Source organism: Cotesia glomerata, linkage group LG5, assembly GCF_020080835.1.
Source record: "Cotesia glomerata isolate CgM1 linkage group LG5, MPM_Cglom_v2.3, whole genome shotgun sequence".
Lineage (NCBI taxonomy): Eukaryota > Metazoa > Arthropoda > Insecta > Hymenoptera > Braconidae > Cotesia > Cotesia glomerata.
Genome location: NC_058162.1, coordinates 14263633 through 14278756, shown reverse-complemented (window position 1 = coordinate 14278756; position 15124 = coordinate 14263633). Strand labels below are relative to the sequence as shown.

The window sequence follows — 15124 nt, the reverse complement described above, 5'->3', positions numbered from 1 at the left end:
TTTAAAAATATCGAGAAGTTATTGGTTTGTAACAGGGAAAATCGAACTTCCCAGGGTCATCATCGACCACTCAATTAACGCACGTTAGGTAAGGGCTTTCCCTTACCTTTCGATTTTTGACAAGTAGTTTCGACTTGTCACCGGGCGTGCTAATCGAAAGTCCCCACTACTGTCCCCGAAAAATAAAGCAGGGATAACAATAGGAAAGTTCGAGAGCCGGAGTTCGAGGGTTATAAAAGAGCCGACAGGAGAGACATCGAGGCTTTTTTCCCTTCTGGAAGCCAGTGGCCTTTTGCCTTTGTGAATCAGTGACCTTGTTGAGATCAGTTTAAGTCAATAGAGTGCAAATTTGGACGTCGAGAATAAAGAGCAACTGCAGAGGAAGTTATCGGGGCATTTTTGGAATTGGACAACCCTGACCGCACCCTGGTTCGAGGCGACAAGACGCCAAGCAGCTGAGCCCGCCAAGTTGGACCGGAGTATTAGTCGTCGTTGGATAAAACAATAATTGAGTCTCCAGGTATTTTCGATTATTTTAGGCCAGATTAGATTATTAATTTAATTAAGAGGCTGAAATAATTAAAACTAATTTCTCGAGCGGCCATTTTTATATTAGCGAGTTCGTACCTTAGTTATTTATTGTCAAGGTCAATTAGTTAGTTTTATCGTTGAACTTTTATATTGAAAATTAAATTTAATTAATTAATTATTAATTTATTGGTAGAAAATTCATTAGTAATTTATTATAGGCCTGTTGGCTATAATATATTAATGTTAGTTAGGAATTTTCAAGACAAAATTTGAATAAGGAATGAAAATGCGTAATTAAGTTAGTGAAGGTCATTCTATAATGTTCTATGGTTGTAAATCTTGTTGAGACGCTTTAGAATTACAGTAGTTGAATTTAAGAAATTGTGGTAAATTAAATTTAGGCCGGTGGGCTAAATTTAATTAATTTAGTTAATTTAGCGAATGTATTTGTTGAGAAATTTAGTGAATTTAGAAAATGATTACTGAACTTGTTAAGAAAATTATGTAGTGAACTTTGTTAAAGATTATTTAGTGGAGATCAAAAAATAAAATAAATCAGTGGGTTTAGTAGAATAAATTGATTGATAACTTTAGTAGAAAATTTGGTTAAGTAAGTTGAAAATGAATTTAGTTAAGAAGATATATTAATGAATTAAAATCGAAGGTCGGATTAAGTGAGTGTTAAGTAATTGTTAGGCGTAATTTTGGTAGTTTTGGAGAATGCGTAGTTTTGAGATTCAGTTTTATTGGAAATTAAGATGTATGAATAAATTGAGAATTATGAGAAATTAAGTTAACGTCCGGTGGATAATTTTATATAGAAATTAGTAAGATAATATGGTATTCCACCTTAATAAAGATCGTAAAATTAAAAAACATCCTACTAAGTTTCCTGATATCTTCTAAAAAATGACTAGAATTTTTTCATAATTTCGCAGTGGTAAACATCGATTTGTGATTTTACCTAACCTTTGTTTTATAAAATAATTGTAATTTGACAGATATACAGGGTGTCCCAGAAGTCGCGCACCCCATTGTAGAGATCGAAAGAGATTGTAGAGACGAAAAGCCCTGAGGCATTTTTCAATCAGACGCATAGATAATTAATTATTAATTAATGAAAGTGACCAATCAGGAGCGCGCGACAGAAGAATAAAAAGTGAATGAAAAGGCAGTAAGAGACGCGAGAGTGAGATGCCAGAGCTACTTCCGGCTTCTCGAGCAGTAGACCGAGAGTGGGGACGGACCGACCGCGGACGGCGGACGAATGTGATGCTAGGTGGATATGTGAGATCGTGTACTAGTGTGAGTTTATCGGTAACAATGCACGTATTAATGTGAGTGAGGATATTTGTATTTTTTTTATAACAGGCACAAGATTTGACGAATTCAAAGGGAAAAACAGAAGATTTTGCTAAATTAAATCGGCTATGACAGAATTTTAATTTTGAATTGAAATAATTGAAGTAATTTTGAATGAAAAGCTCAGTAGCGGGGCTCAGGCAGAGGCACACGGCAAAAGTTACTGGATTTTTTTATTTATGAGAAAAAATAGGAGTAATTATTGATTAAAAAATTATTAGCAAGGCAATTAGCGGCGGTGACTGAATTTTTTCTTAATTTGAAGTAGTTAAACGAATTTTTAATTAAAAAATAAGTATGGTGAGTCGATTAGAAGCACTAAGTGGCAATGGCAGAATTTGTATTATCATTTAAAATGATGACGGTAACTTTCAGATAAAAAATAAGTAGCGAGGGTCAGTTGGAGGCATTGGGCGACTATGATTAAATTTTTATTTTTATTTAAATGAATTCAAATAATTTTAAAATAAAAAATAAGTAGTGACGGTCAGTCAGGGGCTCTGAACGGCTATGACAGAGTTTTTGATTTTTATTTAGAATAATTGAGGCAATTTTCAATTAAAAAATCAGTAGCGAGGATCAGTTAGAGGTACTGGGTGGCCATGAATGAATTTTTATTCTTATTTAGAATAATCAAAGTAATTTTTAATAAAAAAAATCGGTAGCGAGGATCAGTTAGAGGGACTGGGCGGCCATGAATAAATTTTTATTTTGATTTAGAATAATTAAATTATTTTTAATAAAAAACTTAGTGATTAGGGTCATTAACAGGCGATGGGTAGCTATGGTATGATTTTTATTCTTATTTAGAACGATTAAAGTAATTTTTAATTAAAAAATTAGTAGTGATAGTAAGTTAGAGGAACTAGGCGGCCATGAATGAATTTTTATTTTTATTATTCAAATGAATTAGAATAATTTTAAAATAAACAATAAGGAGTGACGGTCAGTCAGGGGCTCCAGGCGGCTATGACTGAGTTTTTGATTTTTATTTGGAATAATTGAGGCAATTTTGAATTAAAAAATCGCTAGCGAAGATCAGTTAGGGGTACTAGGCGGCCATAAATAAACTTTCATTTTTATTTATTTTATTTTTATTTATTTATTGAAGACATTCGGCCCTAGAACTGACGTTCCCTAAAGGCCGTAGAAATTTAATAGTATTACATAGTGAGTAAGTACTTTGAATACAAAATTATAAAGTAATTTGAATACAAAATTAAAAAGTAATTTCAATACAAAATTAAATAGTAATTTGAATACAAAATTAGAAACCATTTTGAATAACATTTTAATCATATAAGTAAATGAACACTTATTATTATTATTGACTCTCTAGTTCAAATGTCTTTATCAAAAATTAATTTGTAACACAACGTCTGAAACTCAGCTGAAGAATTCACGGCCACAAGATCACTCGGTAACTGATTCCATTCCCTCACTGCAGTCAACAAGAATGAATTTTCATAGGCAACAGTCCTACAGGCAGGCTGATGCAGAACTTGATTTCTACGTTCAGCACGACCCCTGACATCAAGCAATATTTTGAAATTCGAATGCAACAACTTATGATGCTGCATATTTAGCATTTTATACACCAGACTCAAAATTAGAAACTCACGCCTACTTCGGAGCGTCAACCATCCAAGTCTCCTCCTGTAAGGTGTTATGTGCTCAAACCGCCGAGCTCCAAATATGAATCTGATGCAAGCATTGAACTTCCGCTCGAGCCTAAGTTGCAAAGTCCCCGAAATATTTGTAAATACAGCACTGCAATAATCAAATATAGGCAATATCAGAGCAGCAACTAGTCTTCTCCGCATTGAAGCACTTAGCACCTTACTGTTCATTTTCAATCGAGCAAGACAACTCATCGCTTGTTGGCTAGTAGATACCACTTGGTCATGCCAAGACAAAGTACTGTCTAAGAGAACACCAAGATACTTCTGACAGTGGAGACATAGACAACAGGCACTCCATTTACGAGCACACTAGGTGCATTCTGACAAATTGGACTGCTAACATGTTGCCGACTGCCGAAAATAGCAGCTTTTGTCTTAGCCTCATTAAGTTTGAGCCGATTGTGACGGCACCAATCTTTAATTTTCACAATCGTAGCGTTCAGCCCATCCACTGCCTGTCCAATTCCTTCCATTTTGCTAATAACATAGATCACTAGATCATCAGCATAAAATATATGCTTACAGTCTATCACAGAACCAAGCTCCGAAACAAACAGTGCATACAGCAGCGGTCCAAGCACACTCCCCTGAGGCACTCCACTAGTCAGCTCTTTCCATGACGAGACATTATCCTCATTTTTTACCGCCTGACGCCTGCACGTCAAATACGAATGAAACCACCTTAGTGCACTCTCTGAAAGGTTCAGTTCTCGTAGCTTTATCAGTAGTAGCAAATGATCAACACTATCAAATGCTTTTGTAAAGTCAAAAAACACTGCAGTAGTAATTAACTGCTCATCGATTCCAGCACGTATATCGTCACATAATCGAAGCAATGCCGTTTGCGTACTCATTCCCTCACGAAACCCAGTTTGACAAGGATCTAATAAGTTATTAGCCGTAACATAGCAGACTAATTGTTCATAGACACAGCGCTCAAGCACCTTTGATAACGAACACAGAATGGAAATTGGTCTGTAGTCACTGAAATGCTCTGGCGATTTCGCCTTCGGTATCGGAATAACAAATGTATCTTTCCACTGCTTCGGAAACTCTGATGTCACCAATGACGCATTGAGCAAGTCCACAATCGATTGCAAACAAAATGGCAGTAATAGCTTATAGTACCCAATTGGAATCCCATCCGGCCCAACCGCACCTGTGCTAATGCGTTTTAAGTTCTTTTCAACATCACTAATAGTAATCTCAACAGAAGTAAACTGCTGATCACCATCGCCACACATGCACGCCGCCAGCAGCAAATCATCGCTTACACAACTGCCACCAATTGACACAAAATAATCATTGAGTCCTTCAACATCAAGATTTAACGGATTTACAGATGACTTAGTTTTGAGAAGTCCAAGCCGCCTGAAATCATTCCAAATTGCCTTCGGACTTCCATGAAGTTCTAGCCTCGATTTTAAATAATCCTTCTTGGCAGCCAAAATCCTTCGTTTAACTAGACGACGCACATTGGAAAACTCAGCATACGCATACCCAGTTCTTTTGAAAATTCTATACAACTTATTCCTTCTGCTTTGGAGATCACGTATGTCGTCATTAAGCCACGGAGCTGGTAACCTAGAAACTTTGATTGTACGCTCAGGAGCAATTGAGTCCAAAACTCGACAAATACCACCATTCAGAGTAGTAACCGACTCATCCAATGTTTTATAACGATCAAACATCGGTAGCTCAGTTTCTAACACTTGGGCCTCAATGGCTTCCGGGGTGATTAGCTTCTAACTGCGACACTTAATTGTCTTTGCCTGCTGCTTTGTCATAGCAAAATTCACATTCACCGATATCACATCATGTCCTGACAAAAAAGGCACATCTGACTGAGCTGAAGAAATAACCGCTGCTTGGTCACTCACAATGCAATGATCAATCCACGTGTCCGACGTCGCCGTATGATGCGTAGCAGCATAGGGAACCAAATACAAATCATGCATGCTGCAGAAGTCCCTCAGACACTTGGACTCATAAGAATCCGTCAACATGTTAATATTTAAATCACCAATAATCACAATGTTGTTGTAAAAAGGCAGCAGCTGATCAAAGTCTTGCTCAAAAGCATCAAACAATGCCGCTCGCGGCGGTCGGTAAATAACACAAACTAATATCTTTCTGCTGTTATCAGCCAGTAATTCAACAGCAATATATTCCAATTCAAAATCTGATAAGTTCGATGAGCATGCCACTACCCTTGAAGACAATGTATTCTTCACAAACAATGCAACACCACCCCCATGACGCAGCCTCCTGTCATTTCTATGTAACCGAAAGCTTGGCAAATTAATCTGAGCATCAACAACATTCGCATTGAGCCAAGTCTCAGACACAGCAATAACATCCGAAAAATCAGATCTAAATTGTTCTTGAAATTCATCAACATGAGGCACAAGTGATTGAGCATTAAGGTGACATAGTTTTAAATAATTAGGTACACTCGGAATTACAGCTGAGACAACACGTTGTGGAGAGTCAATATGTTCACGTTATGCAGACAGCCCCTGAATATGATCAAGGCCCATTGATGGGTACACCTTGACCGGCTCAGACCCAACCTTAGGACGAACACAAACACATGTGCTAGCAATCCAGATGTTTCTCTTATCTATTGCTGGATATTTTCCTATCAATGATCGCTTTAGTTTGTACAGCGATTGCGGGTACCTCCTACTAACATAAATAGGCACTCTAGGCATGCCTGGAATTATCACATTAGCCGTAAGATCCTTAAGCTTTCTCCTTGCAGCAATAAAACTGTTGACAGTCTGTGGCGACTTACACTTGACAACAATCTCGCGACATCTAGCCCCTGGATCCTTCTTGCCGATTTTGTCCGCATACTGAAACCTATCGCAATTTAAGTCAGGCACACCCATCATAGACCCAAGCCGCACAACCATATCAAGCAAATCCTCTGATTCAACTTCCTTAAAACCAGAAACAACAAATTGGTCACTGAGTAAAGCAGACTCCAACTGAAGCTAACGTATTTCCACATTAATGTCAGACGATGCCTTTACTGTACTGCTAACCTGATCCGCAACCTGCTTTATAAAAGCAGCACTATTCGAAGATCCAATGTCTGGCAACCCTCCTGCCTCAAGCTTCGTGACACGATCATTTAATGTACCGCAGGTATCTTGTAATTTGTCAACACGCTCCGTCAGACCTGTTAATTTTTCATTCATCGTAGTTAACAAATCTAGCTTGGCATTAATCTGCACCAGCACTGCAGCAGAGTCCGTAGGTAATGGACAGACCGGACACTTAACCGCTACAAAAGCCTTGGCATCTACCTTTGTTTGTAAACAATAACGCACCTTTACACAAAGTGTATGAAACATATGTTTACACGATGCGCCAGTACTCTCAGCTGAAGCAGTGTCACTGATTTGCCGACAACACAATCCACAGTACTCTACTTTATCTCCAGCTTTATCTTTTTCTTTAGTTTTATCTGTTTTATCTCCAGCCTTATCTTTTTCTTTAGTTTTATCTCCAGCCATTTCCACAAGAGGGCAGCCGGATCTCAGATAACCAAATTAAATGCCAAAGATGCTAGTACAACAATTATCTAGACCTAACCATAAATTAGCGAAAACCGAACTACAGCTAGCAATTTATACAGTCAATCTTAACCAAAACTGAAAACAATATCGATATAATTATGCAATAAAAGCACTTCAGTGTGAAATACACTCAAACCACCAGAAAATATCAACTGATGCACAAAAAACTCGAATATCAAGCAGAGCAAACCTCCATACATCCACTCACTATGAAGTCAGAACAAAATTATTTAAAATAATTGAAGTGATTTTTGATAAAAAAAAAATAAGTAGCGAGGGTTAGTTAGAAAAACTGGGTGGCTACGAATAAAGTTATTTTCATTTAGAGTAATTAAATTAAATTCAATTGAAAAATTAGTGATCACGGTCAGTTACAGGCACTGAGCGGCTATGAATAGATTTTTATTTTTATTCAAAATAATTAATGTAATTTAAAAATGAAAAATAAGTAGCAACGGTCAGTCAAAGGCACTGGGTAGCTATAAACAAATTTTTATTTTCATTCAGAAAAATTAAATTAATTTTAATCAAAAAATTAGTGATCAGGGTCAGTTACAGGCACTTCGTAGCTGTGAATATATTTTTATTTTCATTTACAACGATTAAAGTAATTTTTAATTAAAAATTCAGTAGTAGTAGTAAGTTAAAGGCAATGAGCGGCCATGAGTGAAATTTGATTTTTATTTATATAAATTAAAATAATTTTAAAATAAAAAATAAGCAACGACGTAAGTCAGGGGCTCTAGGCCAATTTTGAACTAACAAATCAGTTAGAAGGACTGGGCGACCATGAATGAATTTTTATTTTTATTTAGAATAATTAAAGTAATTTTAATCAAAAACTTTGTGATCAGGCTCAGTTACAGGGTAGCTATGAATGAATTTTTATTTTAATTAAGAACGATTGAAGTAATTTTTAATTGAAAAATCAGAAGTGATAATAAGTTAAAGGCACTAACCAGCTATGAATGAATTTTTACTTTTATTTAAACGAATTAAAATAATTTCTAAATAAAAAATAAGGAGTGACCGTCAGTCAGGGGCTCCAGGCGGCTATGACTGAGTTTTTGATTTTTATTCGTAATAATTGAAGCAATTTTGAATTAAAAAATTACTAACGAGGATTAGTTAGAAGTACTTCGCGGCCATAAATGAATTTTTATTTTTATTTAGAATAATTAAAGTAATTATTAATAAAAAAAAAATCAGTAGCGAGGGTTAGTTAGGAACACTGTGCCGCTACAAATAAATTTTTTTTTTCATTTAGATTGATTAAATTAAATTAAATAAAAAAATTAGTGATCAGGGTCAGTTACAGGCACTGGGCGGCTATGAATAAATTTGTATTTTTATTCAAAATAATTAAAGTAATTTTAAAATGAAAAATAAGTAGCAACGTTCAGTCAAAGGCACTGGGTAGCTATGAATAAATTTTTATTTTCATTTAGAACGATTACAGTAGTTTTTAATTAAAAAATCAGTAGTGATAGTAAGTAAGAGGCACTAAGCGGCCATGAATGAATTTTTATTTTTATTCAAATGAATCAAAATAATTTTTAAATAAAAAATTAGAAGTGTCCGTCAGTCAGCGGCTCTAGGTGGCTATGACTGAGTTTTTAATTTTCATTTGGAATAATTGAGGCAATTTTGAACTAAAAAATGCGTAGCGAGGATGAGTTAGAGACACTGGGCGGCTATGTATGGATTTTAATTTTTTTTAGAATAATTAAAGTAATTTTTAGTGAAAAAAGTCAAGAAAACACTTGACCCTCAAGGCCATCTCTGCAACTTCCCGCTAATTCTGTAAATGTCTGGCCGCTTTTTGAGCTCTTCGAGTTTCAACATACAATCTGTGTGTTGTGTTGAGCTCTTCGAGCTCAAAAAGATACCTCTTCTATGCTTTTGAGCTCTTTCAGCTCAAAAGTCTCATAGAAATTTCATAGAACACTATTTTTTGAATTTTCAACCCGCAATAACTTTTGAATCAATCAACTGATTTCCACGCTGTTGGCGGCATTCTACGCAGTTTTTTAAGTTTCAAAAAGAATCTTCAAGTTTGAATTGATAGAACAGAAAATTTCGGAGTAATTCGGAAAAAACACTTTTTTTGGTTTTCTTTCGTCAACGATAACTCACGAACGAATCAACCGATTTTGACCGGACCGGCGGCGATCGACGTTGTTTTTCGATGTTAAGAGCTGAATAGTTTTTGGAATCGATCGATAAAGCCGTTTAAGAGTTATCCCAAAAAAACCACTTCTGAAAAATTTTTTTTTCCTATGTTTTTTTAGATTTCTCCAAATTTCTCAAAATATATCGATCCGAATCGGTTCAAATTGACAGAAAATCTAAGTTTGGCGTAGCTCTTTCGAATGGCAACAACCGCGATGAAATCGGTTCAACCGTTCAAAATTTATAACAATTTTTCATACTCACACACACACACACACACTCACACACACACACACACACACACACACACACACACACACACACACACACACACACACACACACGCACGCACACACTCACACACTCTCGACACACACACACACACACACACACACACACACACACACACACACACACACTCACATACAGACATAGTGACACCCTCGCGGGAATAGTCAGGAAAGCTTTCTAGGACCTCAAAACGTCGAGATCTGATGAAAACTCAATTTTCGAAAAACGGGGTAAAACCAATAACTTCCTGATTTTTGGAAATTTTTAATTTTCTTAGCGGGAAGTTAAAAATCGGCAGCGAGGGTAAGTTAGAAAAAGTGGGCGGTCATGAATAAATTTTTATTTTCATTTTGAACAATTAAATTAATTTTAATAAAAAAATTAGTGATCAGGGTTAGTTACAGGCACTGGGTATCTATGAATAATTTTTTATTTTTATTTAGAACGATTTAAGTATTTTTTAATTAAAAAATCAGTAGTGATAGTAAGTAAGAGGCAATAAACGGCCATGAGTGAATTTTCATTTTTCTTTAAATGAATCAAAATAATTTTAAAATAAAAAAATAAGTAGCAACGGTCAGTCAGAGGCACTCGGCAGCTATGATTGAATTTTTACTTTTATTTAGAATAATCAAAGTAAATTCTAATTCAAAAATAAGTACCAAGGTTTAGGTAAAAGCTCTTAGTAGCCATGAATAATTTTTTGTTTTTATTCAGAATAATTAAAGTAATTCTTCATAAAAAAATCAGCAACATTCGTCAGTCAGAGACACTTATTGGCTATGACTGAGTTTTAATTATTATTTGGAATAATTGAAGCAATTTAAAATTAAAAAATCAGTGGCAAGTGGCAGTTAGCGGCACTAGATAGCCATAAATGAATTTTTTTTTCATTTAGAATCATTAAATTAGAAATGAAATGAAAAATTAGTGCTGAGGTGAGGTTCAGTTAGTAGCACTGGGCATTTTATTATTTTTATTTCTATTTAGAATAATTAAAGTAATTTAAAATTGGGAAATAATGAGCGAGGGTCAGTTAGAAGCACTAACTAGACATAAATAAATTTTTATTTTATTTAGAATAATTAAACTATTTCTTGGATGGAATTTATATTTTTATTTAGAATAAATAAAATAATTTCAAATTGAAAAATAAGGAGCCAGGGTCAGGAAGGGACACTGGGTGGCTATGAGTGAATTTTTATTCTTAATCTGAAATGATTAAAGTAATTTTCAATAAAAAAATTAGGAACACGGTTGACCCTGAAGGCCATCCCTGCAACTTCCCGCTAATTCCATACTTAGGCGCTTAAAATTGCACCAATGACGTTTTTGAGCTCTTCGAGCTCAAAGAGATTGCTTTCTTGTTCTTTAAAGCTCTTCGAGCTCAAAAGTCTGATAGAGATTTGATGACACTATTTTTTGAATTTTTGAACCGCAATAACTTTTGAATGAATAAACCGATTTTTACGCGGTTAAAAGCATTCGACGCAGTTTTTTAAGCCTCATAAAGAATCTCAAATTTTGAATTGATCGCGCTAGGAATTTTGGAGTTATTCCGAAAAAACACTTTTTTCGGTTTTCTTTCGTTCACGATATCTCTCGAACGAATCGACCGATTTCGACCGGACTGATGGTGATCGACGTGGTTTTTCGAGGTTAAGAGCTAATTAGTTTTTGGAATTGAACCTTTAAGCCGTTTAAAAGTTATTCCAAAAAAACCACATTTAAAAAAAAATTTTTTTTCAGTTTTTTTAAGATTTCTCAAAATCTATTTATCTGAATCGGTCCAAATAGTTTTCAAAATCTAGGTTTAGTCAAGCCCTTTTGAATGGCACCAACCGCGATGATATCGGTCAAGCCGTTCAAAAGTTATAAGCGGTTCACACACACCCACCCACCCACACACACACACACACACACACACACACACACACAGCCGGGGACTTCAACTCCTGGGCAGTTGACTGGGGCAGCAAACATACCAACGCACGAGGGAAAGCACTACTAGAGGCCTTTACTACACTAGATGTAGTTTCGCTCAACAGTGGTGATACGCCGACCTACACCAAAGGTGACGCAAGCTCAATTGTAGACCTCACTTTTGTCAGTAATAGCCTTGCTAGAGGTGACTACAACTGGAAAGTGTTGGACATCTACACTTCCAGCGACCATCATGCGATATTCTGGGAAATATCAAACGACCAGAACGTCAAGAGACCAATCAAGCAGTCTAACATCGTTGGTTGAAAGGTGAAATCTTTTGACCCAGAAGCATTGCTAATAGCCCTCGATAGTGATCCGATCAACACTGGATGTGCAGAACAACATACTAAGGACCTGATGAGAAGAGTAACACATGCTTGTGATGCCAGTATGCCTCGTAAACGTGGCATAAATTCGAGACCTTCGGTGCATTGGTGGAACGACCACATCAGCGTCCTCCGTAAAGAGTGTCATAAGAAAAGAAGAATCTCTCAGCGCGGCTATCAACGGCCCAACTCAGTGGAGCTGATCGCAGAGTACGAAAAGGCGCGTCGTGAACTGAATAAAGCCATCAAAGAGAGCAAAAGGAGATGCTGGAAAGAGCTTATATACGAAGTGGATAAAGACGTGTGGGGTAGGCCTTATAAGGTGGTTATGACCCACCTGAAAAAACAACAAATGCCATCACCTACGTGTCCTCAACTTCTTCAGAAAATCGTCACTGCACTGTTCCCACAGCAACGCAACTTCGATTACCAGTTGGCGCCAGGCGAACTGGACGACATTCCACCTGTCACTGAAGAAGAACTACTGGAGGCCTGTTACCGTGTAGGGAATAATAAAGCGCCGGGATTGGACGGAATCCCTAATATAGCCTTGAAAACCATCATAAAGGCAGCTCCAACCTTATTCCTCGACGCTTATAATGCATGCCTCAAGGAGGGGACTTTTCCTCGTAAGTGGAAACAGCAACGATTGGTACTGTTACCTAAAGGGAAGAAACCACCAGAAGAACCGTCATCTTACCGACCACTTTGCATGTTAGATACGGTGGGTAAGATATTTGAGCGCATAATTCACCAGAGAATTGAAGCAGTAGTCGACCCACTCCTGGCAGACAATCAGTATGGATTCCGGAAAGGACGATCAATCCTGGACGCAATCAAACAGGTTGTTGATACGGCCAAGGAAGCAATCGCAGGAACCAGATGGAAAGGTGGAACGAAGAAGTATTGCCTGGTGGCGACACTAGACATCAGAAACGCCTTCAACTCCGCCAATTGGAAATGCATCATGCAGGCCCTCCAAGAGAAGAATGTACCAGAATACCTGCTTAAGATCGTAGCAAGCTACTTTGAAAACAGGGTCCTGAAGTATGACACGAAGAACGGTCCGAGGGAGTATGATATTACTGGAGGGGTACCACAAGGTTCAGTTCTAGGCCTGCTCCTGTGGAACATTATGTATGACGGTCTATTAAGACTAACTCTGCCAAGAAACATCAAACTCGTAGCATATGCAGATGACGTAGCCGTAGTGATCGTTGCCAAACACCTTGACGAGATAAATCATATGTTCGATCTCACTATTGAGCACGTTAACCGGTGGATGGACGCAGTGAACCTGCAACTGGTGCAACACAAGACTGAGGCAGTACTTATTACCAGCAGAAAAGTGGTAGAGACCATTAAGCTGAAAGTCGGCGAACAAGAAATCACATCACAACCTTATATCCGATATTTGGGAGTGATGCTTGATGCCCGACTCAACTTCAAGCAGCAAGTGGAACATGTCAGTGCCAAAGCGTCAGTAGTGAGGGCTAGTCTCGCACGACTGATGCCGAACGTCGGAGGCCCAAAACAGAGCAGGAGACTATTATTGTCATAAGTAGTCATATCGGTGCTCACTTACGGAATATCCATTTGGGCCGACGCATTAAAGACACAAGAATCATGGAGAAAGGCTGGACCAGTATATCGACTGAGTGCCCTACGAGTAGCTAGTGCTTTCCGCACTATATCAGAAGAAGCAGTGTGCGTCATTGCTGGAACCCTACCTCTTAGAGTTCTAGCAGAGGAAAGACGGGCCCTTTACCAACGAAAAAGGTCAACTGCACTGATCCTTGAAGAACTTAGAATTGAAGAACGGCAGAAGAGCATAGGCCGATGGCAACTACAATGGAATGCTGCAGAGAAGGGTAGGTGGACGCACCGTCTCATATTTCGGATCGACATTTGGCTTAAGCGGAATCACGGTGAGGTCAATTACTATCTTACGCAGATGTTGTCGGGACATGGGTGTTTTCGAGAGTATCTACACCGTTTTAAGCACGATGACTCTTCGGAGTGCCCGTCCTGCCCAGGAGCTGCTGAAGACGCGGAGCACGTCTTCTTTGTATGTCCTTGTTTCGATCCACAGCGTGAAGAACTGGAGAGGATCCTGAACCAGAGAATGCAACCAGATTCACTAGTGGAAGCAATGTTGTCATCAGAAGCTGCCTGGAACGCTACCAACACGTTTGCAACAGAAGTCCTTAAAGACTTGCGTTCCACCGAAAGAAGAAGAGCAAATAGCAGAAGATAGAAGGAAGGTAGTTAACACCTTAGCCACCAGAAGGAAGAGCAGTAGCTAGATCCTCCCTTCACGAAGTAATGCCTGACGGCGGTTTCCATGAGGGATTAGAGGAAGGAAGGAAAAGGGGTTTAGGGTTTAGTGGGTAGGGGCGTTAGTGTCGAGTTTTAGTATGACGCTGCGTCGAGTCGCCACATATCCAGGCCAAACAACTATGCCTAGAATCCGTAAAAAGGATTCCCCCCCCTTTAGGGAAAAAAAAAAAAAAAAAAAAAACACACACACACACACACACCGTGACAACCTCGCGGGGATAGTCAGGGAAGCTTTCTGTGACCTTCAAACGTCGAGATCTGATGAAAACTCGATTTTTGCAAAACGGGGTGAAAACAATAACTTCCCGATTTTTGAAAATCTTCGATTTTCTTAGCGGGAAGTTAAAAATCAGTAGCGAGGGTTAGTTTAAGGCACTAGGTTTTCATGACTGAATTTTGACTTTTATTTGGGATGAATTAAGTATAATTTTTTATTGAAAAATAAGCGGTGAGAGTCAGTTAAAAGTACTAGGTAGCTAGGACTGAATTTTTATTTCTATTTAGAATTATTAAAGGAATTTGTAGATAAAAAATGAGTAGTTCAGTCAGGGGCAATGAGCGGCCATGAATACATTTTTATTTTTATTTAGAATAATTAGAGTAATTTTCAATTAAAAAATTAGCAGCGAGTTTCAAGTATAGGCTCTGGGCAGCTATAAATCGATTTTTATTTCTATTTCGAATAATTAAAGTAATCTTCTAATTGAAAAATAAGTAGCGAAGGTCAGCTAGAGGCCCTGAGTGGCGTTGACTGAATTTTATTATTATTTTAAATTATTAGAGTACTTTTTAAATGAAAAACAAGTAGCGAAGGTGAGTAAGAGGAACTGAGCAGCCATGACTCAAT

The 15124-nt window shown here is 37.5% G+C and overlaps 1 protein-coding gene across 3 annotated transcripts in view; it reads left to right on the top strand.

The window, feature by feature from the left end:
- Positions 1-15124, top strand: part of LOC123265019 (protein Lilipod) — a gene marked incomplete in the record, with an annotated part of 252377 nt that overhangs the window by 84831 nt on the left and 152422 nt on the right.